The 26629-nt window shown below is 56.9% G+C and overlaps 7 non-coding genes and 1 pseudogene across 8 annotated transcripts; 1 reads left to right on the forward strand and 7 right to left on the reverse strand.

The window, feature by feature from the left end:
- Positions 1-2004: 2004 nt before the first annotated feature.
- LOC148118585 (5S ribosomal RNA) lies at positions 2005-2123 on the reverse strand. Its single transcript, XR_015736109.1, has one exon. It is a non-coding gene; the product is annotated as a 5S ribosomal RNA (ribosomal RNA).
- A 2614-nt stretch (positions 2124-4737) lies between these two features.
- Positions 4738-4856, reverse strand: LOC148118586 (5S ribosomal RNA). The gene has a single exon (XR_015736110.1). It is a non-coding gene; the product is annotated as a 5S ribosomal RNA (ribosomal RNA).
- Positions 4857-7477: 2621 nt separating this feature from the next.
- LOC148118587 (5S ribosomal RNA) lies at positions 7478-7596 on the reverse strand. The gene has a single exon (XR_015736060.1). It is a non-coding gene; the product is annotated as a 5S ribosomal RNA (ribosomal RNA).
- Positions 7597-10257: 2661 nt separating this feature from the next.
- On the reverse strand, positions 10258-10376 carry LOC148118588 (5S ribosomal RNA). Its single transcript, XR_015736061.1, has one exon. It is a non-coding gene; the product is annotated as a 5S ribosomal RNA (ribosomal RNA).
- Positions 10377-13065: 2689 nt separating this feature from the next.
- Positions 13066-13184, reverse strand: LOC148118589 (5S ribosomal RNA). The gene has a single exon (XR_015736062.1). It is a non-coding gene; the product is annotated as a 5S ribosomal RNA (ribosomal RNA).
- A 2614-nt stretch (positions 13185-15798) lies between these two features.
- Positions 15799-15917, reverse strand: LOC148118590 (5S ribosomal RNA). Its single transcript, XR_015736063.1, has one exon. It is a non-coding gene; the product is annotated as a 5S ribosomal RNA (ribosomal RNA).
- Positions 15918-18494: 2577 nt separating this feature from the next.
- On the reverse strand, positions 18495-18613 carry LOC148118591 (5S ribosomal RNA). The gene has a single exon (XR_015736064.1). It is a non-coding gene; the product is annotated as a 5S ribosomal RNA (ribosomal RNA).
- Positions 18614-20803: 2190 nt separating this feature from the next.
- Positions 20804-25224, forward strand: LOC148118592 (uncharacterized; annotated as a pseudogene). Its single transcript, XR_015736025.1, has 3 exons — positions 20804-22212; positions 22405-22465; positions 24042-25224. The product of XR_015736025.1 is annotated as an uncharacterized LOC148118592 (transcript).
- Positions 25225-26629: the final 1405 nt, after the last annotated feature.

Genomic DNA, 26629 nt, shown 5'->3' on the forward strand with positions numbered 1-26629 from the left:
TGTGTCGTCCCGCAGGCCACTTGTGTCCCCGCTCTGGAGGAGGCGTGGGGGTTGCGTGGGGAGATGGGCGCCGGGTTGGGGGTGGGGTGGGGCTGGGGTGGGGTGGCATGGGGTGGTGGCAGGAGGAGTTCGCGGGGGAGGTGCCCAGAGAGGCTCAGGCGTAGCGGTCGGATCGCTTGGGTCATCATCCTTCCAGACAGGGGTAGACACTGTCTTGCTGGTGCCCTAGTACTAGGTAAGGTGGTGCCTCGACGGGCCTGGTAGTGGCTAGGCGCTAGTCTCTCATCATTGGGGAACGGGAAAACCTGCTCCTGCTCCTGCTCCTGCTCCTGCTCCTGCTCCTGCTCCTGCTCCTCCTCCTGCTCCTGTTCCTCCTGCTGCTCCTCCTGCTCCTGCTCCTGCTCCTCCTGCTCCTCCTGCTGCTCCTCCTGCTCCTCCTGCTCCTGCTCCTCCTCCTCCTCCTCTTCCTCTACCTCCTCCCTCCTTCTCCTCCTGCTCCTCTTCCTCCTCTCCCCAGAGTATCCCCCTCCTCCTGGAGAATCTAGAAATCCCAAAGCCTGGGATTGGGTTAGAGAGACTGTGTGCCTGGGCGCCTGTGAGCTTTCTCGCCTTCAGGAGAAACCTTGGTTCTCTCTTTGGAACTTGGAATGCCAGCTCCCAAGATTCCAGTTCCGCCCCATGCCCACCCCCACCCCCACCCCCAGTCCCAGCCCTATCCCCTATCGCCAGCCAGCGGGGCCATCCAGTCCCCCATTGAAGATGCCTCCCTGTGAAGCGGGCGGCACGCCGTTCTGCCCGTGGGGGAGAAGAGAGAAAGGCAGGCTGTCCAGCGTGGAAGATGCTCCTGGGCTGACCGACCGGTGGGGCCCAGGAAACTTGGAATTTGGAACTTGGAACTTGGAACTTGGGTCTTGGCGCTCTCTGCTCGTGGACGGTGCGGGCGGGGGCAGGCACACAGGCACACGCACACCCACGCACGCAGAAACACACTCAAGCACGCGTGTACGCACGCACGCACGCCCGCCATCGGACACTGCAGACGGACACACATCCGCACAAGCGTGCACGCACAGCAAGCGAACGAACACACACACACACAGCACACGCACGCACGCGCGCACACACACACATCAGGCAAGAATGCACACACTCCCCAACAGACAGACACAAAAGCAGGCAAAACCCCAGACCACATAGGCACAAGCATGCACGCACAACACACACACACACACACACACACACACACACAAAGGCGCCTAATGTGGCCTACACGAAGACACGTGCACCCACATGGGGCTACTCACACAAGCACGCACATTGCACATTCCACACAGGCAAGCAGGCACACAGGCACGCAGGTGGGCGTACACTGCATCCCCGGGAGTGGGTTGGTGGAGCCTGCTTGCTCTTAGACTGCTTCCACCGGGTGGGTTGTGTGGAGGGGGCGTGGCGATCTCTTCCGGAATCCATACACAGAGCTGTGTGGTGCGGGGCTGCTATCCCAGGCACCTGCCTGCCGGCCTGCCCTGCCCGTGGAACTGAGGAGCTGTGGAGCCGGGGAGCCAAGGACGATGGTGGCTGGCCCAGGGTCTCACTTGGCTGCACGCCACTCAAGACAACCTCTACCGTGCGAGTCTTAGCTTCCTTGAGGGGTCCTGGCATTCCTTGCCCACTCGGGTGTTTCCCCTCGTGCCTGAGGGCGCTGACCGGTGGGTGGATTTGGAACCTTGTGAGAGGTGGGCCCTCTTTCCGGGGTGCGGATTGTCCTGGTGTTGTCCTGGTCCGGGCTGGCCCGCGGTGGCGAAGGCCAAAGGGGCCAAAAGAGGAGAAGGAAGGAGGAGGAGGAGGAGGAGGAGGAGGAGGAGGAGGAGGAGGAGGAGGAGGAGGAGGAGGAGAAAAGGAGGAGGAGGAGGAGGAGAAAAGGAGGAGAGGAGGAGGAGGAGGAGGATGGAGGAGGAGGAGGAGGAGGAGGAGGAAGAAAAGAGAAAGGGAAGAAGAAAAAAAAGCCTACAGCACCCGGTATTCCCAGGCGGTCTCCCATCCAAGTACTAACCAGGCCCGACCCTGCTTAGCTTCCGAGATCAGACGAGATCGGGCGCGTTCAGGGTGGTATGGCCGTAGACGGAGGCGTGTTGTCGCTGTGGCGCCACAAGAGCCTGCTGCAGCACTGGCCTGCGCTCCTGCACGCCAGCCCGCCCGTCCCCACGCCCCCACGCCCTCCCGAGTGAGTCCGAGACCGAATCCGGACGGACGGACGGACGGACGGACGGACGGACAGACGGACGAGCCCCTCCAACCCGCCCACCAGCCAGCCAGCCAGCCTGCCAGCTAGGCCCTCCTTCCTCAGCCCTCTACCCCGGCCCGGAGCCGGGTTCCGGGGCCAGGAGCAGTCGCCAGCCCTACCCACCGACCTTGTCTCCCTTGTCTCCCTTGTCTCCCTTGTCTCCCTTGTCTCCCTTGTCTCCCTTGTCTCCCGTTCCTCATCGGGCACCCTCACCGCGCCCCAACCGTGCCCCTGGCAGCTTGGCTGGCCCCGCAAGCTGGCTGGCTCCTCCCTTGCCCGCCCTCGGCCTCCCTCGGTGGGGAATCCACGGGTGCCGGCTTTGACAGGGCCTCAGGGCCTTCCGGGGCAGGGGTCGGCTTTGGACCCGGACTCTCCCTCCACCTGGGAACTGTTGCCAGGTAGCCAGCCAGCTCCTTGCCTTTGGGCAGGTGAGAGCCCTCCTGTGTCGTCCCGCAGGCCACTTGTGTCCCCGCTCTGGAGGAGGCGTGGGGGTTGCGTGGGGAGATGGGCGCCCGGGTTGGGGGTGGGGTGGGGCTGGGGTGGGGTGGCATGGGGTGGTGGCAGGAGGAGTTCGCGGGGGAGGTGCCCAGAGAGGCTCAGGCGTAGCGGTCGGATCGCTTGGGTCATCATCCTTCCAGACAGGGGTAGACACTGTCTTGCTGGTGCCCTAGTACTAGGTAAGGTGGTGCCTCGACGGGCCTGGTAGTGGCTAGGCGCTAGTCTCTCATCATTGGGGAACGGGAAACCTGCTCCTGCTCCTGCTCCTGCTCCTGCTCCTGCTCCTGCTCCTGCTCCTGCTCCTGCTCCTGCTCCTGCTCCTCCTCCTGATCCTCCTGCTCCTGCTCCTGCTCCTCCTGCTCCTCCTGCTGCTCCTCCTGCTCCTCCTGCTCCTGCTCCTCCTCCTCCTCCTCTTCCTCTACCTCCTCCCTCCTTCTCCTCCTGCTCCTCTTCCTCCTCTCCCCAGAGTATCCCCCTCCTCCTGGAGAATCTAGAAATCCCAAAGCCTGGGATTGGGTTAGAGAGACTGTGTGCCTGGGCGCCTGTGAGCTTTCTCGCCTTCAGGAGAAACCTTGGTTCTCTCTTTGGAACTTGGAATGCCAGCTCCCAAGATTCCAGTTCCGCCCCATGCCCACCCCCACCCCCACCCCCAGTCCCAGCCCTATCCCCTATCGCCAGCCAGCGGGGCCATCCAGTCCCCCATTGAAGATGCCTCCCTGTGAAGCGGGCGGCACGCCGTTCTGCCCGTGGGGGAGAAGAGAGAAAGGCAGGCTGTCCAGCGTGGAAGATGCTCCTGGGCTGACCGACCGGTGGGGCCCAGGAAACTTGGAATTTGGAACTTGGAACTTGGAACTTGGGTCTTGGCGCTCTCTGCTCGTGGACGGTGCGGGCGGGGGCAGGCACACAGGCACACGCACACCCACGCACGCAGAAACACACTCAAGCACGCGTGTACGCACGCACGCACGCCCGCCATCGGACACTGCAGACGGACACACATCCGCACAAGCGTGCACGCACAGCAAGCGAACGAACACACACACACACAGCACACGCACGCACGCGCGCACACACACACATCAGGCAAGAATGCACACACTCCCCAACAGACAGACACAAAAGCAGGCAAAACCCCAGACCACATAGGCACAAGCATGCACGCACAACACACACACACACACACACACACACACACACACAAAGGCGCCTAATGTGGCCTACACGAAGACACGTGCACCCACATGGGGCTACTCACACAAGCACGCACATTGCACATTCCACACAGGCAAGCAGGCACACAGGCACGCAGGTGGGCGTACACTGCATCCCCGGGAGTGGGTTGGTGGAGCCTGCTTGCTCTTAGACTGCTTCCACCGGGTGGGTTGTGTGGAGGGGGCGTGGCGATCTCTTCCGGAATCCATACACAGAGCTGTGTGGTGCGGGGCTGCTATCCCAGGCACCTGCCTGCCGGCCTGCCCTGCCCGTGGAACTGAGGAGCTGTGGAGCCGGGGAGCCAAGGACGATGGTGGCTGGCCCAGGGTCTCACTTGGCTGCACGCCACTCAAGACAACCTCTACCGTGCGAGTCTTAGCTTCCTTGAGGGGTCCTGGCATTCCTTGCCCACTCGGGTGTTTCCCCTCGTGCCTGAGGGCGCTGACCGGTGGGTGGATTTGGAACCTTGTGAGAGGTGGGCCCTCTTTCCGGGGTGCGGATTGTCCTGGTGTTGTCCTGGTCCGGGCTGGCCCGCGGTGGCGAAGGCCAAAGGGGCCAAAAGAGGAGAAGGAAGGAGGAGGAGGAGGAGGAGGAGGAGGAGGAGGAGGAGGAGGAGGAGGAGGAGGAGGAGGAGAAAAGGAGGAGGAGGAGGAGGAGAAAAGGAGGAGGAGGAGGAGGAGGAGGAGGAGGAGGAGGAGGAGGAGGAGGAGGAGGAAGAAAAGAGAAAGGGAAGAAGAAAAAAAAGCCTACAGCACCCGGTATTCCCAGGCGGTCTCCCATCCAAGTACTAACCAGGCCCGACCCTGCTTAGCTTCCGAGATCAGACGAGATCGGGCGCGTTCAGGGTGGTATGGCCGTAGACGGAGGCGTGTTGTCGCTGTGGCGCCACAAGAGCCTGCTGCAGCACTGGCCTGCGCTCCTGCACGCCAGCCCGCCCGTCCCCACGCCCCCACGCCCTCCCGAGTGAGTCCGAGACCGAATCCGGACGGACGGACGGACGGACGGACGGACGGACAGACGGACGAGCCCCTCCAACCCGCCCACCAGCCAGCCAGCCAGCCTGCCAGCTAGGCCCTCCTTCCTCAGCCCTCTACCCCGGCCCGGAGCCGGGTTCCGGGGCCAGGAGCAGTCGCCAGCCCTACCCACCGACCTTGTCTCCCTTGTCTCCCTTGTCTCCCTTGTCTCCCTTGTCTCCCTTGTCTCCCTTGTCTCCCGTTCCTCATCGGGCACCCTCACCGCGCCCCAACCGTGCCCCTGGCAGCTTGGCTGGCCCCGCAAGCTGGCTGGCTCCTCCCTTGCCCGCCCTCGGCCTCCCTCGGTGGGGAATCCACGGGTGCCGGCTTTGACAGGGCCTCAGGGCCTTCCGGGGCAGGGGTCGGCTTTGGACCCGGACTCTCCCTCCACCTGGGAACTGTTGCCAGGTAGCCAGCCAGCTCCTTGCCTTTGGGCAGGTGAGAGCCCTCCTGTGTCGTCCCGCAGGCCACTTGTGTCCCCGCTCTGGAGGAGGCGTGGGGGTTGCGTGGGGAGATGGGCGCCCGGGTTGGGGGTGGGGTGGGGCTGGGGTGGGGTGGCATGGGGTGGTGGCAGGAGGAGTTCGCGGGGGAGGTGCCCAGAGAGGCTCAGGCGTAGCGGTCGGATCGCTTGGGTCATCATCCTTCCAGACAGGGGTAGACACTGTCTTGCTGGTGCCCTAGTACTAGGTAAGGTGGTGCCTCGACGGGCCTGGTAGTGGCTAGGCGCTAGTCTCTCATCATTGGGGAACGGGAAACCTGCTCCTGCTCCTGCTCCTGCTCCTGCTCCTGCTCCTGCTCCTGCTCCTGCTCCTGCTCCTGCTCCTGCTCCTCCTCCTGATCCTCCTGCTCCTGCTCCTGCTCCTCCTGCTCCTCCTGCTGCTCCTCCTGCTCCTCCTGCTCCTGCTCCTCCTCCTCCTCCTCTTCCTCTACCTCCTCCCTCCTTCTCCTCCTGCTCCTCTTCCTCCTCTCCCCAGAGTATCCCCCTCCTCCTGGAGAATCTAGAAATCCCAAAGCCTGGGATTGGGTTAGAGAGACTGTGTGCCTGGGCGCCTGTGAGCTTTCTCGCCTTCAGGAGAAACCTTGGTTCTCTCTTTGGAACTTGGAATGCCAGCTCCCAAGATTCCAGTTCCGCCCCATGCCCACCCCCACCCCCCACCCCCAGTCCCAGCCCTATCCCCTATCGCCAGCCAGCGGGGCCATCCAGTCCCCCATTGAAGATGCCTCCCTGTGAAGCGGGCGGCACGCCGTTCTGCCCGTGGGGGAGAAGAGAGAAAGGCAGGCTGTCCAGCGTGGAAGATGCTCCTGGGCTGACCGACCGGTGGGGCCCAGGAAACTTGGAATTTGGAACTTGGAACTTGGAACTTGGGTCTTGGCGCTCTCTGCTCGTGGACGGTGCGGGCGGGGGCAGGCACACAGGCACACGCACACCCACGCACGCAGAAACACACTCAAGCACGCGTGTACGCACGCACGCACGCCCGCCATCGGACACTGCAGACGGACACACATCCGCACAAGCGTGCACGCACAGCAAGCGAACGAACACACACACACACAGCACACGCACGCACGCGCGCACACACACACATCAGGCAAGAATGCACACACTCCCCAACAGACAGACACAAAAGCAGGCAAAACCCCAGACCACATAGGCACAAGCATGCACGCACAACACACACACACACACACACACACACACACACACAAAGGCGCCTAATGTGGCCTACACGAAGACACGTGCACCCACATGGGGCTACTCACACAAGCACGCACATTGCACATTCCACACAGGCAAGCAGGCACACAGGCACGCAGGTGGGCGTACACTGCATCCCCGGGAGTGGGTTGGTGGAGCCTGCTTGCTCTTAGACTGCTTCCACCGGGTGGGTTGTGTGGAGGGGGCGTGGCGATCTCTTCCGGAATCCATACACAGAGCTGTGTGGTGCGGGGCTGCTATCCCAGGCACCTGCCTGCCGGCCTGCCCTGCCCGTGGAACTGAGGAGCTGTGGAGCCGGGGAGCCAAGGACGATGGTGGCTGGCCCAGGGTCTCACTTGGCTGCACGCCACTCAAGACAACCTCTACCGTGCGAGTCTTAGCTTCCTTGAGGGGTCCTGGCATTCCTTGCCCACTCGGGTGTTTCCCCTCGTGCCTGAGGGCGCTGACCGGTGGGTGGATTTGGGAACCTTGTGAGAGGTGGGCCCTCTTTCCGGGGTGCGGATTGTCCTGGTGTTGTCCTGGTCCGGGCTGGCCCGCGGTGGCGAAGGCCAAAGGGGCCAAAAGAGGAGAAGGAAGGAGGAGGAGGAGGAGGAGGAGGAGGAGGAGGAGGAGGAGGAGGAGGAGGAGGAGGAGGAGGAGGAGGAGAGAAAAGGAGGAGGAGGAGGAGGAGAAAAGGAGGAGGAGGAGGAGGAGGAGGAGGAGGAGGAGGAGGAGGAGGAGGAAGAAAAGAGAAAGGGAAGAAGAAAAAAAAGCCTACAGCACCCGGTATTCCCAGGCGGTCTCCCATCCAAGTACTAACCAGGCCCGACCCTGCTTAGCTTCCGAGATCAGACGAGATCGGGCGCGTTCAGGGTGGTATGGCCGTAGACGGAGGCGTGTTGTCGCTGTGGCGCCACAAGAGCCTGCTGCAGCACTGGCCTGCGCTCCTGCACGCCAGCCCGCCCGTCCCCACGCCCCCACGCCCTCCCGAGTGAGTCCGAGACCGAATCCGGACGGACGGACGGACGGACGGACGGACGGACAGACGGACGAGCCCCTCCAACCCGCCCACCAGCCAGCCAGCCAGCCTGCCAGCTAGGCCCTCCTTCCTCAGCCCTCTACCCCGGCCCGGAGCCGGGTTCCGGGGCCAGGAGCAGTCGCCAGCCCTACCCACCGACCTTGTCTCCCTTGTCTCCCTTGTCTCCCTTGTCTCCCTTGTCTCCCTTGTCTCCCTTGTCTCCCGTTCCTCATCGGGCACCCTCACCGCGCCCCAACCGTGCCCCTGGCAGCTTGGCTGGCCCCGCAAGCTGGCTGGCTCCTCCCTTGCCCGCCCTCGGCCTCCCTCGGTGGGGAATCCACGGGTGCCGGCTTTGACAGGGCCTCAGGGCCTTCCGGGGCAGGGGTCGGCTTTGGACCCGGACTCTCCCTCCACCTGGGAACTGTTGCCAGGTAGCCAGCCAGCTCCTTGCCTTTGGGCAGGTGAGAGCCCTCCTGTGTCGTCCCGCAGGCCACTTGTGTCCCCGCTCTGGAGGAGGCGTGGGGGTTGCGTGGGGAGATGGGCGCCCGGGTTGGGGGTGGGGTGGGGCTGGGGTGGGGTGGCATGGGGTGGTGGCAGGAGGAGTTCGCGGGGGAGGTGCCCAGAGAGGCTCAGGCGTAGCGGTCGGATCGCTTGGGTCATCATCCTTCCAGACAGGGGTAGACACTGTCTTGCTGGTGCCCTAGTACTAGGTAAGGTGGTGCCTCGACGGGCCTGGTAGTGGCTAGGCGCTAGTCTCTCATCATTGGGGAACGGGAAACCTGCTCCTGCTCCTGCTCCTGCTCCTGCTCCTGCTCCTGCTCCTGCTCCTGCTTCTCCTCCTGCTCCTGCTCCTGATCCTCCTGCTCCTGCTACTGCTCCTCCTGTTCCTCCTGCTGCTCCTCCTGCTCCTGCTCCTGCTCCTCCTGCTCCTCCTGCTGCTCCTCCTGCTCCTCCTGCTCCTGCTCCTCCTCCTCCTCCTCTTCCTCTACCTCCTCCCTCCTTCTCCTCCTGCTCCTCTTCCTCCTCTCCCCAGAGTATCCCCCTCCTCCTGGAGAATCTAGAAATCCCAAAGCCTGGGATTGGGTTAGAGAGACTGTGTGCCTGGGCGCCTGTGAGCTTTCTCGCCTTCAGGAGAAACCTTGGTTCTCTCTTTGGAACTTGGAATGCCAGCTCCCAAGATTCCAGTTCCGCCCCATGCCCACCCCCACCCCCACCCCCAGTCCCAGCCCTATCCCCTATCGCCAGCCAGCGGGGCCATCCAGTCCCCCATTGAAGATGCCTCCCTGTGAAGCGGGCGGCACGCCGTTCTGCCCGTGGGGGAGAAGAGAGAAAGGCAGGCTGTCCAGCGTGGAAGATGCTCCTGGGCTGACCGACCGGTGGGGCCCAGGAAACTTGGAATTTGGAACTTGGAACTTGGAACTTGGGTCTTGGCGCTCTCTGCTCGTGGACGGTGCGGGCGGGGGCAGGCACACAGGCACACGCACACCCACGCACGCAGAAACACACTCAAGCACGCGTGTACGCACGCACGCACGCCCGCCATCGGACACTGCAGACGGACACACATCCGCACAAGCGTGCACGCACAGCAAGCGAACGAACACACACACACACAGCACACGCACGCACGCGCGCACACACACACATCAGGCAAGAATGCACACACTCCCCAACAGACAGACACAAAAGCAGGCAAAACCCCAGACCACATAGGCACAAGCATGCACGCACAACACACACACACACACACACACACACACACACACACACAAAGGCGCCTAATGTGGCCTACACGAAGACACGTGCACCCACATGGGGCTACTCACACAAGCACGCACATTGCACATTCCACACAGGCAAGCAGGCACACAGGCACGCAGGTGGGCGTACACTGCATCCCCGGGAGTGGGTTGGTGGAGCCTGCTTGCTCTTAGACTGCTTCCACCGGGTGGGTTGTGTGGAGGGGGCGTGGCGATCTCTTCCGGAATCCATACACAGAGCTGTGTGGTGCGGGGCTGCTATCCCAGGCACCTGCCTGCCGGCCTGCCCTGCCCGTGGAACTGAGGAGCTGTGGAGCCGGGGAGCCAAGGACGATGGTGGCTGGCCCAGGGTCTCACTTGGCTGCACGCCACTCAAGACAACCTCTACCGTGCGAGTCTTAGCTTCCTTGAGGGGTCCTGGCATTCCTTGCCCACTCGGGTGTTTCCCCTCGTGCCTGAGGGCGCTGACCGGTGGGTGGATTTGGAACCTTGTGAGAGGTGGGCCCTCTTTCCGGGGTGCGGATTGTCCTGGTGTTGTCCTGGTCCGGGCTGGCCCGCGGTGGCGAAGGCCAAAGGGGCCAAAAGAGGAGAAGGAAGGAGGAGGAGGAGGAGGAGGAGGAGGAGGAGGAGGAGGAGGAGGAGGAGGAGGAGGAGGAGGAGGAGAAAAGGAGGAGGAGGAGGAGGAGAAAAGGAGGGAGGAGGAGGAGGAGGAGGAGGAGGAGGAGGAGGAGGAGGAGGAGGAGGAAGAAAAGAGAAAGGGAAGAAGAAAAAAAAGCCTACAGCACCCGGTATTCCCAGGCGGTCTCCCATCCAAGTACTAACCAGGCCCGACCCTGCTTAGCTTCCGAGATCAGACGAGATCGGGCGCGTTCAGGGTGGTATGGCCGTAGACGGAGGCGTGTTGTCGCTGTGGCGCCACAAGAGCCTGCTGCAGCACTGGCCTGCGCTCCTGCACGCCAGCCCGCCCGTCCCCACGCCCCCACGCCCTCCCGAGTGAGTCCGAGACCGAATCCGGACGGACGGACGGACGGACGGACGGACGGACAGACGGACGAGCCCCTCCAACCCGCCCACCAGCCAGCCAGCCAGCCTGCCAGCTAGGCCCTCCTTCCTCAGCCCTCTACCCCGGCCCGGAGCCGGGTTCCGGGGCCAGGAGCAGTCGCCAGCCCTACCCACCGACCTTGTCTCCCTTGTCTCCCTTGTCTCCCTTGTCTCCCTTGTCTCCCTTGTCTCCCGTTCCTCATCGGGCACCCTCACCGCGCCCCAACCGTGCCCCTGGCAGCTTGGCTGGCCCCGCAAGCTGGCTGGCTCCTCCCTTGCCCGCCCTCGGCCTCCCTCGGTGGGGAATCCACGGGTGCCGGCTTTGACAGGGCCTCAGGGCCTTCCGGGGCAGGGGTCGGCTTTGGACCCGGACTCTCCCTCCACCTGGGAACTGTTGCCAGGTAGCCAGCCAGCTCCTTGCCTTTGGGCAGGTGAGAGCCCTCCTGTGTCGTCCCGCAGGCCACTTGTGTCCCCGCTCTGGAGGAGGCGTGGGGGTTGCGTGGGGAGATGGGCGCCCGGGTTGGGGGTGGGGTGGGGCTGGGGTGGGGTGGCATGGGGTGGTGGCAGGAGGAGTTCGCGGGGGAGGTGCCCAGAGAGGCTCAGGCGTAGCGGTCGGATCGCTTGGGTCATCATCCTTCCAGACAGGGGTAGACACTGTCTTGCTGGTGCCCTAGTACTAGGTAAGGTGGTGCCTCGACGGGCCTGGTAGTGGCTAGGCGCTAGTCTCTCATCATTGGGGAACGGGAAACCTGCTCCTGCTCCTGCTCCTGCTCCTGCTCCTGCTCCTGCTCCTGCTCCTGCTTCTCCTCCTGCTCCTGCTCCTGCTCCTGCTCCTGCTCCTGCTCCTGCTCCTCCTGCTGCTCCTCCTGCTCCTCCTGCTGCTCCTCCTGCTCCTGCTCCTGCTCCTCCTGCTCCTCCTGCTCCTCCTCCTGATCCTCCTGCTCCTGCTCCTGCTCCTCCTGCTCCTCCTGCTGCTCCTCCTGCTCCTCCTGCTCCTGCTCCTCCTCCTCCTCCTCTTCCTCTACCTCCTCCCTCCTTCTCCTCCTGCTCCTCTTCCTCCTCTCCCCAGAGTATCCCCCTCCTCCTGGAGAATCTAGAAATCCCAAAGCCTGGGATTGGGTTAGAGAGACTGTGTGCCTGGGCGCCTGTGAGCTTTCTCGCCTTCAGGAGAAACCTTGGTTCTCTCTTTGGAACTTGGAATGCCAGCTCCCAAGATTCCAGTTCCGCCCCATGCCCACCCCCACCCCCACCCCCAGTCCCAGCCCTATCCCCTATCGCCAGCCAGCGGGGCCATCCAGTCCCCCATTGAAGATGCCTCCCTGTGAAGCGGGCGGCACGCCGTTCTGCCCGTGGGGGAGAAGAGAGAAAGGCAGGCTGTCCAGCGTGGAAGATGCTCCTGGGCTGACCGACCGGTGGGGCCCAGGAAACTTGGAATTTGGAACTTGGAACTTGGAACTTGGGTCTTGGCGCTCTCTGCTCGTGGACGGTGCCAGGCACACAGGCACACGCACACCCACGCACGCAGAAACACACTCAAGCACGCGTGTACGCACGCACGCACGCCCGCCATCGGACACTGCAGACGGACACACATCCGCACAAGCGTGCACGCACAGCAAGCGAACGAACACACACACACACAGCACACGCACGCACGCGCGCACACACACACATCAGGCAAGAATGCACACACTCCCCAACAGACAGACACAAAAGCAGGCAAAACCCCAGACCACATAGGCACAAGCATGCACGCACAACACACACACACACACACACACACACACACACACACACACAAAGGCGCCTAATGTGGCCTACACGAAGACACGTGCACCCACATGGGGCTACTCACACAAGCACGCACATTGCACATTCCACACAGGCAAGCAGGCACACAGGCACGCAGGTGGGCGTACACTGCATCCCCGGGAGTGGGTTGGTGGAGCCTGCTTGCTCTTAGACTGCTTCCACCGGGTGGGTTGTGTGGAGGGGGCGTGGCGATCTCTTCCGGAATCCATACACAGAGCTGTGTGGTGCGGGGCTGCTATCCCAGGCACCTGCCTGCCGGCCTGCCCTGCCCGTGGAACTGAGGAGCTGTGGAGCCGGGGAGCCAAGGACGATGGTGGCTGGCCCAGGGTCTCACTTGGCTGCACGCCACTCAAGACAACCTCTACCGTGCGAGTCTTAGCTTCCTTGAGGGGTCCTGGCATTCCTTGCCCACTCGGGTGTTTCCCCTCGTGCCTGAGGGCGCTGACCGGTGGGTGGATTTGGAACCTTGTGAGAGGTGGGCCCTCTTTCCGGGGTGCGGATTGTCCTGGTGTTGTCCTGGTCCGGGCTGGCCCGCGGTGGCGAAGGCCAAAGGGGCCAAAAGAGGAGAAGGAAGGAGGAGGAGGAGGAGGAGGAGGAGGAGGAGGAGGAGGAGGAGGAGAAAAGGAGGAGGAGGAGGAGGAGAAAAGGAGGAGGAGGAGGAGGAGGAGGAGGAGGAGGAGGAGGAGGAGGAGGAGGAGGAAGAAAAGAGAAAGGGAAGAAGAAAAAAAAGCCTACAGCACCCGGTATTCCCAGGCGGTCTCCCATCCAAGTACTAACCAGGCCCGACCCTGCTTAGCTTCCGAGATCAGACGAGATCGGGCGCGTTCAGGGTGGTATGGCCGTAGACGGAGGCGTGTTGTCGCTGTGGCGCCACAAGAGCCTGCTGCAGCACTGGCCTGCGCTCCTGCACGCCAGCCCGCCCGTCCCCACGCCCCCACGCCCTCCCGAGTGAGTCCGAGACCGAATCCGGACGGACGGACGGACGGACGGACAGACGGACGAGCCCCTCCAACCCGCCCACCAGCCAGCCAGCCAGCCTGCCAGCTAGGCCCTCCTTCCTCAGCCCTCTACCCCGGCCCGGAGCCGGGTTCCGGGGCCAGGAGCAGTCGCCAGCCCTACCCACCGACCTTGTCTCCCTTGTCTCCCTTGTCTCCCTTGTCTCCCTTGTCTCCCGTTCCTCATCGGGCACCCTCACCGCGCCCCAACCGTGCCCCTGGCAGCTTGGCTGGCCCCGCAAGCTGGCTGGCTCCTCCCTTGCCCGCCCTCGGCCTCCCTCGGTGGGGAATCCACGGGTGCCGGCTTTGACAGGGCCTCAGGGCCTTCCGGGGCAGGGGTCGGCTTTGGACCCGGACTCTCCCTCCACCTGGGAACTGTTGCCAGGTAGCCAGCCAGCTCCTTGCCTTTGGGCAGGTGAGAGCCCTCCTGTGTCGTCCCGCAGGCCACTTGTGTCCCCGCTCTGGAGGAGGCGTGGGGGGTTGCGTGGGGAGATGGGCGCCCGGGTTGGGGGGTGGGGTGGGGCTGGGGTGGGGGTGGCATGGGGGTGGTGGCAGGAGGAGTTCGCGGGGGAGGTGCCCAGAGAGGCTCAGGCGTAGCGGGTCGGATCGCTTGGGTCATCATCCTTCCAGACAGGGGTAGACACTGTCTTGCTGGTGCCCTAGTACTAGGTAAGGTGGTGCCTCGACGGGCCTGGTAGTGGCTAGGCGCTAGTCTCTCATCATTGGGGAACGGGAAACCTGCTCCTGCTCCTGCTCCTGCTCCTGCTCCTGCTCCTGCTCCTGCTCCTGCTTCTCCTCCTGCTCCTGCTCCTGATCCTCCTGCTCCTGCTACTGCTCCTCCTGTTCCTCCTGCTGCTCCTCCTGCTCCTGCTCCTGCTCCTCCTGCTCCTCCTGCTGCTCCTCCTGCTCCTCCTGCTCCTGCTCCTCCTCCTCCTCCTCTTCCTCTACCTCCTCCCTCCTTCTCCTCCTGCTCCTCTTCCTCCTCTCCCCAGAGTATCCCCCTCCTCCTGGAGAATCTAGAAATCCCAAAGCCTGGGATTGGGTTAGAGAGACTGTGTGCCTGGGCGCCTGTGAGCTTTCTCGCCTTCAGGAGAAACCTTGGTTCTCTCTTTGGAACTTGGAATGCCAGCTCCCAAGATTCCAGTTCCGCCCCATGCCCACCCCCACCCCCACCCCCAGTCCCAGCCCTATCCCCTATCGCCAGCCAGCGGGGCCATCCAGTCCCCCATTGAAGATGCCTCCCTGTGAAGCGGGCGGCACGCCGTTCTGCCCGTGGGGGAGAAGAGAGAAAGGCAGGCTGTCCAGCGTGGAAGATGCTCCTGGGCTGACCGACCGGTGGGGCCCAGGAAACTTGGAATTTGGAACTTGGAACTTGGAACTTGGGTCTTGGCGCTCTCTGCTCGTGGACGGTGCGGGCGGGGGGCAGGCACACAGGCACACGCACACCCACGCACGCAGAAACACACTCAAGCACGCGTGTACGCACGCACGCACGCCCGCCATCGGACACTGCAGACGGACACACATCCGCACAAGCGTGCACGCACAGCAAGCGAACGAACACACACACACACAGCACACGCACGCACGCGCGCACACACACACATCAGGCAAGAATGCACACACTCCCCAACAGACAGACACAAAAGCAGGCAAAACCCCAGACCACATAGGCACAAGCATGCACGCACAACACACACACACACACACACACACACACACACACACACAAAGGCGCCTAATGTGGCCTACACGAAGACACGTGCACCCACATGGGGCTACTCACACAAGCACGCACATTGCACATTCCACACAGGCAAGCAGGCACACAGGCACGCAGGTGGGCGTACACTGCATCCCCGGGAGTGGGTTGGTGGAGCCTGCTTGCTCTTAGACTGCTTCCACCGGGTGGGTTGTGTGGAGGGGGCGTGGCGATCTCTTCCGGAATCCATACACAGAGCTGTGTGGTGCGGGGCTGCTATCCCAGGCACCTGCCTGCCGGCCTGCCCTGCCCGTGGAACTGAGGAGCTGTGGAGCCGGGGAGCCAAGGACGATGGTGGCTGGCCCAGGGTCTCACTTGGCTGCACGCCACTCAAGACAACCTCTACCGTGCGAGTCTTAGCTTCCTTGAGGGGTCCTGGCATTCCTTGCCCACTCGGGTGTTTCCCCTCGTGCCTGAGGGCGCTGACCGGTGGGTGGATTTGGAACCTTGTGAGAGGTGGGCCCTCTTTCCGGGGTGCGGATTGTCCTGGTGTTGTCCTGGTCCGGGCTGGCCCGCGGTGGCGAAGGCCAAAAGGGCCAAAAGAGGAGAAGGAAGGAGGAGGAGGAGGAGGAGGAGGAGGAGGAGGAGGAGGAGGAGGAGGAAAAGGAGGAGGAGGAGGAGGAGAAAAGGAGGAGGAGGAGGAGGAGGAGGAGGAGGAGGAGGAGGAGGAGGAGGAAGAAAAGAGAAAGGGAAGAAGAAAAAAAAGCCTACAGCACCCGGTATTCCCAGGCGGTCTCCCATCCAAGTACTAACCAGGCCCGACCCTGCTTAGCTTCCGAGATCAGACGAGATCGGGCGCGTTCAGGGTGGTATGGCCGTAGACGGAGGCGTGTTGTCGCTGTGGCGCCACAAGAGCCTGCTGCAGCACTGGCCTGCGCTCCTGCACGCCAGCCCGCCCGTCCCCACGCCCCCACGCCCTCCCGAGTGAGTCCGAGACCGAATCCGGACGGACGGACGGACGGACGGACAGACGGACGAGCCCCTCCAACCCGCCCACCAGCCAGCCAGCCAGCCTGCCAGCTAGGCCCTCCTTCCTCAGCCCTCTACCCCGGCCCGGAGCCGGGTTCCGGGGCCAGGAGCAGTCGCCAGCCCTACCCACCGACCTTGTCTCCCTTGTCTCCCTTGTCTCCCTTGTCTCCCTTGTCTCCCGTTCCTCATCGGGCACCCTCACCGCGCCCCAACCGTGCCCCTGGCAGCTTGGCTGGCCCCGCAAGCTGGCTGGCTCCTCCCTTGCCCGCCCTCGGCCTCCCTCGGTGGGGAATCCACGGGTGCCGGCTTTGACAGGGCCTCAGGGCCTTCCGGGGCAGGGGTCGGCTTTGGACCCGGACTCTCCCTCCACCTGGGAACTGTTGCCAGGTAGCCAGCCAGCTCCTTGCCTTTGGGCAGGTGAGAGCCCTCCTGTCGTCCCGCAGGCCACTTGTGTCCCCGCTCTGGAGGAGGCGTGGGGGTTGCGTGGGGAGATGGGCGCCCGGGTTGGGGGTGGGGTGGGGCTGGGGTGGGGTGGCATGGGGTGTGGCAGGAGGAGTTCGCGGGGGAGGTGCCCAGAGAGGCTCAGGCGTAGCGGTCGGATCGCTTGGGTCATCATCCTTCCAGACAGGGGTAGACACTGTCTTGCTGGTGCCCTAGTACTAGGTAAGGTGGTGCCTCGACGGGCCTGGTAGTGGCTAGGCGCTAGTCTCTCATCATTGGGGAACGGGAAACCTGCTCCCTGCTCCTGCTCCTGCTCCTGCTCCTCGCTCCTGCTCCTGCTCCTGCTCCTGCTCCTGCTCCTGCTCCTGCTCCTGCTCCTGCTCCTCCTCCTGCTCCTGCTCCTCCTCCTGCTCCTCCTGCTGCTCCTCCTGCTCCTCCTGCTCCTGCTCCTCCTCCTCCTCCTCTTCCTCTACCTCCTCCCTCCTTCTCCTCCTGCTCCTCTTCCTCCTCTCCCCAGAGTATCCCCCTCCTCCTGGAGAATCTAGAAATCCCAAAGCCTGGGATTGGGTTAGAGAGGACTGTGTGCCTGGGCGCCTGTGAGCTTTCTCGCCTTCAGGAGAAACCTTGGTTCTCTCTTTGGAACTTGGAATGCCAGCTCCCAAGATTCCAGTTCCGCCCCATGCCCACCCCCACCCCCCCACCCCCAGTCCCAGCCCTATCCCCTATCGCCAGCCAGCGGGGCCATCCAGTCCCCCATTGAAGATGCCTCCCTGTGAAGCGGGCGGCACGCCGTTCTGCCCGTGGGGGAGAAGAGAGAAAGGCAGGCTGTCCAGCGTGGAAGATGCTCCTGGGCTGACCGACCGGTGGGGCCCAGGAAACTTGGAATTTGGAACTTGGAACTTGGAACTTGGGTCTTGGCGCTCTCTGCTCGTGGACGGTGCGGGCGGGGGCAGGCACACAGGCACACGCACACCCACGCACGCAGAAACACACTCAAGCACGCGTGTACGCACGCACGCACGCCCGCCATCGGACACTGCAGACGGACACACATCCGCACAAGCGTGCACGCACAGCAAGCGAACGAACACACACACACACAGCACACGCACGCACGCGCGCACACACACACATCAGGCAAGAATGCACACACTCCCCAACAGACAGACACAAAAGCAGGCAAAACCCCAGACCACATAGGCACAAGCATGCACGCACAACACACACACACACACACACACACACACACACACACACAAAGGCGCCTAATGTGGCCTACACGAAGACACGTGCACCCACATGGGGCTACTCACACAAGCACGCACATTGCACATTCCACACAGGCAAGCAGGCACACAGGCACGCAGGTGGGCGTACACTGCATCCCCGGGAGTGGGTTGGTGGAGCCTGCTTGCTCTTAGACTGCTTCCACCGGGTGGGTTGTGTGGAGGGGGGCGTGGCGATCTCTTCCGGAATCCATACACAGAGCTGTGTGGTGCGGGGCTGCTATCCCAGGCACCTGCCTGCCGGCCTGCCCTGCCCGTGGAACTGAGGAGCTGTGGAGCCGGGGAGCCAAGGACGATGGTGGCTGGCCCAGGGTCTCACTTGGCTGCACGCCACTCAAGACAACCTCTACCGTGCGAGTCTTAGCTTCCTTGAGGGGTCCTGGCATTCCTTGCCCACTCGGGTGTTTCCCCTCGTGCCTGAGGGCGCTGACCGGTGGGTGGATTTGGAACCTTGTGAGAGGTGGGCCCTCTTTCCGGGGTGCGGATTGTCCTGGTGTTGTCCTGGTCCGGGCTGGCCCGCGGTGGCGAAGGCCAAAAGGGCCAAAAGAGGAGAAGGAAGGAGGAGGAGGAGGAGGAGGAGGAGGAGGAGGAGGAGGAGGAGGAGAAAAGGAGGAGGAGGAGGAGGAGAAAAGGAGGAGGAGGAGGAGGAGGAGGAGGAGGAGGAGGAGGAGGAGGAAGAAAAGAGAAAGGGAAGAAGAAAAAAAAGCCTACAGCACCCGGTATTCCCAGGCGGTCTCCCATCCAAGTACTAACCAGGCCCGACCCTGCTTAGCTTCCGAGATCAGACGAGATCGGGCGCGTTCAGGGTGGTATGGCCGTAGACGGAGGCGTGTTGTCGCTGTGGCGCCACAAGAGCCTGCTGCAGCACTGGCCTGCGCTCCTGCACGCCAGCCCGCCCGTCCCCACGCCCCCACGCCCTCCCGAGTGAGTCCGAGACCGAATCCGGACGGACGGACGGACGGACGGACAGACGGACGAGCCCCTCCAACCCGCCCACCAGCCAGCCAGCCAGCCTGCCAGCTAGGCCCTCCTTCCTCAGCCCTCTACCCCGGCCCGGAGCCGGGTTCCGGGGCCAGGAGCAGTCGCCAGCCCTACCCACCGACCTTGTCTCCCTTGTCTCCCTTGTCTCCCTTGTCTCCCTTGTCTCCCGTTCCTCATCGGGCACCCTCACCGCGCCCCAACCGTGCCCCTGGCAGCTTGGCTGGCCCCGCAAGCTGGCTGGCTCCTCCCTTGCCCGCCCTCGGCCTCCCTCGGTGGGGAATCCACGGGTGCCGGCTTTGACAGGGCCTCAGGGCCTTCCGGGGCAGGGGTCGGCTTTGGACCCGGACTCTCCCTCCACCTGGGAACTGTTGCCAGGTAGCCAGCCAGCTCCTTGCCTTTGGGCAGGTGAGAGCCCTCCTGTGTCGTCCCGCAGGCCACTTGTGTCCCCGCTCTGGAGGAGGCGTGGGGGTTGCGTGGGGAGATGGGCGCCCGGGTTGGGGGTGGGGTGGGGCTGGGGTGGGGTGGCATGGGGTGGTGGCAGGAGGAGTTCGCGGGGGAGGTGCCCAGAGAGGCTCAGGCGTAGCGGTCGGATCGCTTGGGTCATCATCCTTCCAGACAGGGGTAGACACTGTCTTGCTGGTGCCCTAGTACTAGGTAAGGTGGTGCCTCGACGGGCCTGGTAGTGGCTAGGCGCTAGTCTCTCATCATTGGGGAACGGGAAACCTGCTCCTGCTCCTGCTCCTGCTCCTGCTCCTGCTCCTGCTCCTGCTCCTGCTCCTGCTCCTGCTCCTGCTCCTGCTCCTGCTCCTGCTCCTGCTCCTCCTGCTCCTGCTCCTGCTCCTCCTGCTCCTCCTGCTGCTCCTCCTGCTCCTCCTGCTCCTGCTCCTCCTCCTCCTCCTCTTCCTCTACCTCCTCCCTCCTTCTCCTCCTGCTCCTCTTCCTCCTCTCCCCAGAGTATCCCCCTCCTCCTGGAGAATCTAGAAATCCCAAAGCCTGGGATTGGGTTAGAGAGACTGTGTGCCTGGCGCACTTTGCTTTGGTCTTGCCTTGGGCCTGTCTTTCCTTATTGTATCTCCATTAACGTCTTTCAGAATATGAATAGTGTGCTGTTTGATTGTGTATAGGAAAGATTTAACTTCTTTTCTGAATTTACAAGATGTTACTGTCAAGAGATTGTCTTGTGTGTGTGGAGAGACTTGGGACATTGGAGCAGTGTAGGGGTTGTGGCAGATGATGAGGATCATTGAAGTGACTAATTGTATTTTCTTCATGGATGATCATTAGCCTATAATGAGACTATGTAGTTGATTGAATCTAAAACTTACCGGATGATGATATATTTGAACATATGGGTTTTTTGGTCACTTGTTTGTGAACCTTTTATTAGGAAGAGACTTTCTGGATGGTTTTCCTCATGGGAGAGTGATATGGGTCTCTACAGCATCAATTCATTTCCTGTCCTTTGTGTTTACTGTGTTGTAGTTGACACTAATCACCCAGCTTCCTTCTTGTGCTGTCATGTCTTCACCACCATTAAAGACTCTTATCTCTGCATCGTGTAAGATATAGGAGAAGCAACTGCTATTCAATGCTAAGCAGGTTTGCTACCCTTTCTGTTTTTTAATTGTTTGTTTGTTTGTCAAAATAAGGATTTTTTTTTGTAGCCCTAGCTGTCTTGAAAGTAACTGTCCACCCAGCTGGCTCCAGAATGACCTCAAACTCACCGATCCCCTTGACTTGGTATCCCAAATCCCGGGATTAAAAGTGGGCCAACATTCCTGGCTTTTTGTTTTCGTCTTATTGTGTGATGTGCCTGGAATGTAGGTTTTTGACCATGTCAAGCATTTGCTGGTAAACTGAGCTTCACTTACACTTTGAATTTCCAAATTTGGCAGAAGTTATCATGTGGTTTCCCAGGGTGGCATGTATTCATGACAACAATGCTGCCTGTGCCTTCTGACTCACTGGATTGCACATACATCTCCGTCTTCCTGCCTGTTGCTTTTTTTTTAATTTTTTAATGAAAATTCATATTTCACCTATAAGCATGGACATGCATCACTCAGGTACCTGATCCTCACAATGATCAAAGATGTTTTCAAAAACCCTGAACTTGAATAATTGATAGTTATGTTCCCTGAAGCAAATATTAGTAATTGAGCCCTCCTATATGCAAGCCGAGCAAGAGCTCTTTACTGATGAGATGTCTCTTTGACTCTGTGTTGATTATTTATTATCCACATTTAATTTGCTAATGTTTCCATATGTTCACTTGATGGAGGAGGGTTATCTGTCTATTGTGTTATTTTCATTGGTCAATAAAGAGACTACCTTGGCCCTTTGATAGGACAGAAAATTAGGTAGGTGGAGTAAACAGAACAGAATGCTGGAAAGAGGGCAATGGGGCAGAAGCCATGGAGCCAGCCACCAGGTCAGACATGCTGAATCTTTCCCGGTAAGCCACACCTCGTGGGGCTATACAGATTATTAGAAATGGGTTAATATCAAGATATGAGAGTTAGTCACTAACTAACTCTCTAGAGATAATGGGCCAGGCAGTGCTTAAATGAATACAATGTGTGTTGTTATTTCTGGGACTAAGCTAGCCATGCGGGAGCCGGGTTAGGCAAAAAGCAGGCCTGCCCACAGCTCCTTACTACATTCGCTTGTAACTGTTTAAAACACATAGTGCCTTTTAGTAAAATCTTACTGATGTTACAGCTTAAAGTGGAGAAGTTTAGGCTTCTGGAAGATGAATACGGAACTCTTTGTAGCAATGTCAGTAAGATACTACTGAGTTCTGTCTATTTTTTGTTTGCTTGACTGATTTTTGCATGGGAGATGGGGTTGTAATATGTACTTCTGGCTGTCCTGGAACTGACTGAATAGACTAGGCTGGCATTAAACTCCAAGGCAGATTTACCTCCCTCTGACTTCTGATTGCAGTGTTTAAAGTCATGAGCCAATAGACACAGCCTGTCCCTTTTGTTTTCTTTTCTGTATCTACCAATTGTTGATATAAATTCTCTCCTGTGTCTGCTATACTGTTGATCTATTTACTGGTCTCTCTCTGTTTTTTTTAATAGTCGTTTCTCTTGCAAGATGATATCCCCATCACAGGGTACAGTAATGAGAGAGGTGAACCTTCCATTCAGTTTCTTTCCAAAGTGACTTGATGGTTACTTTATAATGTCTATTTAATGGAATAAGTATAAGCAGTACAAGAATTATATGACTATACTGTCAAAGAAGTGTATATTTTCAATGTTGCCATTAACATACTTTCTGTTGTACACATGTATGTGTCATTTCGGAATGCAGTGACCTATGATGATGTGCATGTTGACTTCACATGGGAAGAGTGGACATTGCTGGATCCTTCACAAAGGAATCTCTACAAAGATGGGATGCTGGACACCTACCATAGCCTTACTATCCTAGGTAAAACTGAATGTTCCATCATGGTTTTAAATAAGAAGACAGTGTTCCTTGGTTTTTTTCATGTTCTTCTGTAATTTGATTGAGAAAGAATGAGGTGAATAAATCCGTCATGGTTCTAAGGTTCACTGACGATAGTAATTTAATGTTGCACAATTTTTAATAACATATTATATGTTTTCAACTCTATTGTAGAATACACTTGGGAAGACCATAATATTAAAGAACATTGTCAAAGTTCTTAAAGACATGAAAGGTAATTATCATTCCCAAACTGATACAAATGTTCCTCTGAAGAAATTGTAATGTGTCCTGGATATTTTACACTAAAGAACAGTATAAATAAGATCAGCCTCATGTGGATGATGATTATTAAATTCTCAGAAAATCATATGCCTCAATTTCAAGTAGATGAATTGCATTTGCAAGGCATTTTTTAAAGAAAGAAGACCAGAAATAATGCTTTAACAGATATCACCATTTGAATCACAGCTCAATGAGAGCTATTCGGTAGAACTGTTAATCCATTAACTTCTCACCACTCATATTACAAAAGGTAACTTTTTTAAAACAGATTTATTTATTTAGTGTGCAGTGTTCTGTCTGTCTGTATGCTTGCTGGCCAGAAGAAGGCAGCAGATCTCATTACAGATGTCTGTGAGCCACCATGTGGTTGCTGGGAATTGAACTCTGGAAGAAGAGCAGTCAGTGCTCTTAACCTCTGAGCCATCTCTCCAGCCCTCCAGAAGGTAAACATTTTGAAAAAGTAAAGAGTTCATCCCTCAAACCTTCTAGTAAGCAAACAGTCCATCTTAAACTAAGTGTTAGGGGCTGGAGAGATGGCTCAGAGGTTAAGAACATTGCCTGCTCTTCCAAAGGTCCTGAGGTCAATTCCCAGCAACCACATGGTGGCTCACAACCATCTGTAATGGGGTCTGGTGCCCTCTTTGGCCTGAAGGCATACACATAGAATATTGTATACATAATAAATAAATATTTAAAAGAAATAAACTAAGTGTTATTTAAGTGTTACTCTTAATCTTGCTGTGACTGTGCTGAGTTTAGTGAGATGGACTGTTAGAGTCAAGAGCCAAGGGGCAGTTGTTATGAAGAAATCTCACTTTCTTTTTTTTTAACTTTTATTTTATGTGCATTGGTATTTTACCTGGTGTATGTCTGTGTGAGCGTGTTGGATCCCCTAGGCAGGAATTAGAGACAGATGTGAGCTGCCATGTAGGTACTGGGAATTGAACTATGGTCTTCTGGAAGAGCAGTCAGTGCTCTTAATCCCTGAGTCATCTCTCCAGCTCCCAAGAAACCTCACTTTCTTTATTTTTGTATTTTTTAAAATGTTTTTTATTATGTATACAATATTCTGTCTACATGCATGCCAAAAGAGGGCACCAAGCCTCATTACAGATGGTTGTGAGCCACCATGTGGTTGCTGGAAATTGACCTCAGGACCTTTGGAAGAGCAGGCAATGCTCTTAACCGCTGAGCCATCTCTGCAGCCCCGAAACCTCACCTTCTATACCGTATGTCTATATATGAATTTTTCCATTTTTCTACAAATATGTAAAAAATCTCCTATTGAAAAGATTCTATAAATGTGAACTCTTTATTAAAGTATCTTTCCATCAGAGGCATCTTCAAAGATGCAAAACAACCCAAAATGAAGGGGAACAACATGAGTACAAACCTAGTAATAGAACCCTAAGATCTAAGTCCTCTTTACAATTGGACTAAATTATAAAATGTATTCATAGAGATACAAAGATTCAATGGTGTATTGAACGTGGTTAAACTTTTACATGTGTCAATTATCCTTACAGACCTGAAAGAGATCATCCTGGAGAGAAATCTTCTGTTTATAATCGATGTATTAACGCCTTTGCATATGACAGACATCTTCAAAGGCATGAACACACACTTATTGGAGAGAAACCTTTTGAATGTCATCAATGTGGTAAAGCCTGTGCTTATCACAGCTATCCCCGAAGGCATGGAAGAACACATACTGGAGAGAAACCCTATGAATGTAGTCAATGTGGTAAAAGCTTTGCTCATCACAATGCTCTTCAAATGCATAAAATTACACATACTGGGGAGAGACCCTATCCATGTAATCAGTGTGATAAATCCTTTACATGTCACAATAATCTTCAAATACATAAAAGAACACATACCGGAGAGAAACCCTATCAATATAATCATTGTAGAGAAGCCATTACATCCCAAGGTAATCTTCAAATGTATAAAAGAACACATACCGGGGGCTGGTGAGATGGCTCAGTGGTTAAGAGCACTGACTGCTCCTCCAGAGGACCAGGGTTCAATTCCCAGCACCCACATGGCAGCTCGCAACTGTCTGTAGCTCCAGTTCAAGAGAATCTGACATCATTATACCAATGCGCATGAAATAAAGTTAAATAAAGTTTAAAAAATAAAAAAAGAACACATACCGGAGAGAAACCCTATGAATGCAATCAGTGTGGTAAAAGCTTTGCACAACAAGGTCATCTTCAAGTGCATAAGAGAACACATACTGGAGAGAAACCCTGAGAATGTAACCAATGTGCTAAAGCCTTTGCATTGGTCAGCAATCTTTGAAATCATCTGAAAAAGATGTACTGCAGAAATACCCTAATAATATAGTCAGTGTTGCAAAGTTTTGCACTTTATACAGGAGTTAACCTTTTTGTGTACAATCACTCTGTTAAAGCCTTTGCTTTTTACAATAGTCTTTGAGTGCCTATAAAGAATTCTGAGAGTGTATTATTGTGAAGTATTTGGTAAGCTCTTTATCCAGCACACTTATATCCTTACATAAAAGAGCATTCATTCTGTGGGAAATTTTGACAGTGTCAACAATCTGTTCAAGATTCATGATGTTGTCTTTTATATTGTTTCCATCGGAAAACTCATAGACAAAATCAGTTTATGAATTTATGAAGCTCTATGTAAAGTTGTCAAAAATCAGACCTCGGTCCCGGTAATAAACTTTTCTAAACTGTCCAGCTCTGTGTCTAGCCCTGTCAATGTTTTAAAGTCTACTTACATCATTTTGAAGTGAGGAAAGAAGAACAAACTCATACAAGAGAAAAACCCTATTCACGTAATTATTTGGTAAGTACTTTAGCCATCACGGTAGTCTTTAGCAACAAGAAAAAACTCTTGTTTCTTTTATTGTGCATCACAGTCTTGAAGGAAGTAAAATAATTGCCATGATCACTCAGGACCAGTGATGGAGAGCACTGCATTGTGCTTTCTATTTTGAAATACTAAAGTTTGCACTATGTGTGACAAATCCTTTTAGTGAGAATTATTTTGTGTTCCTTATATTTCTTCTGCCACTTCTGTTCGTCTTCTCTTGTGCTTTTACTTAGTGATTGGTATGTTTCTGCTGTAATGTATAGAATGGAATACCCATCATCTAAGTGGTCCATTTTTTATTTAAAAATTATCATGTGTTCATACTATTTCAGTAAGGGTATCTGTGAAAGGGTGAAGTTACAGAAGTTCTTTTGGTGTTCATGGTGTTAAGCAGGTGACATAATCCGTGTGGCAGAAGGCAGACATTAGAGGTCTACTTAATTTGCTTATCTGGTCTTGATTTAATTTTGGTAAGTGATATTTATCCAGCAAGTTAGTCCAATCAAATTTTCCAGTTTTGTGGAGTGCAGGGTTTTGAAATATGATCAAATGATTCTGTCGATTTCCTCCGCATCTGTTGGTATGTCCCACTATCATTTCTGATTTTGTTACTTTCTGATTTGTATCTTTACTGATCTCTCATTTGTCAGATGGCTGTGAGAGCTCCACCCTTCTTGTCTACACTCCATGTAACAATAGAAAATGAAGGGCAGACAGAACACAGAAATAATGAAAGCCATGACCATCAGAGGTTTTTCTTGGTGTTGTTACAGTTGAACTGTAAAATTCCTTTAGCTTATTGGATAAAAATTACTATGAGGACTGTGCAGATCACTAAGCAAGTATTCTTGTGTGGAATTACTGGAATGCAGATAACCAAAGCAAATTTGGAAGCTCTTAACCACCTCCTACTTCGTATCCAAAGGAATCTAATCTGTTGCACTCTTCTCTGGTGGGGCATCTACAGACTCATGGGAGTCATTTTCTCACACAACCAAACAGGCACATAAACCTGGGGATAAATTTGTTTTCAAAAGTTTTGTGAGTTATAAAACAATTAGAGCAAAACAAGTTGCTTTGCATGGTATATTATATAAATCTTACAAGAATTAAAGTTTTCATTTCCTCACTGTTCTGCAGAATTACCTTCTATCATCAGTCATAGAATACAAAGGATTTCCAAGTGATCCCAACAGACACCATTTTTTTTATTATAAGGGAATGAAATGAATTTAACAGTCAAAACTATTTTCTACTATGTTAAAAC

Source organism: Myodes glareolus, chromosome 22, assembly GCF_982192425.1.
Source record: "Myodes glareolus chromosome 22, mMyoGla1.1, whole genome shotgun sequence".
Lineage (NCBI taxonomy): Eukaryota > Metazoa > Chordata > Mammalia > Rodentia > Cricetidae > Myodes > Myodes glareolus.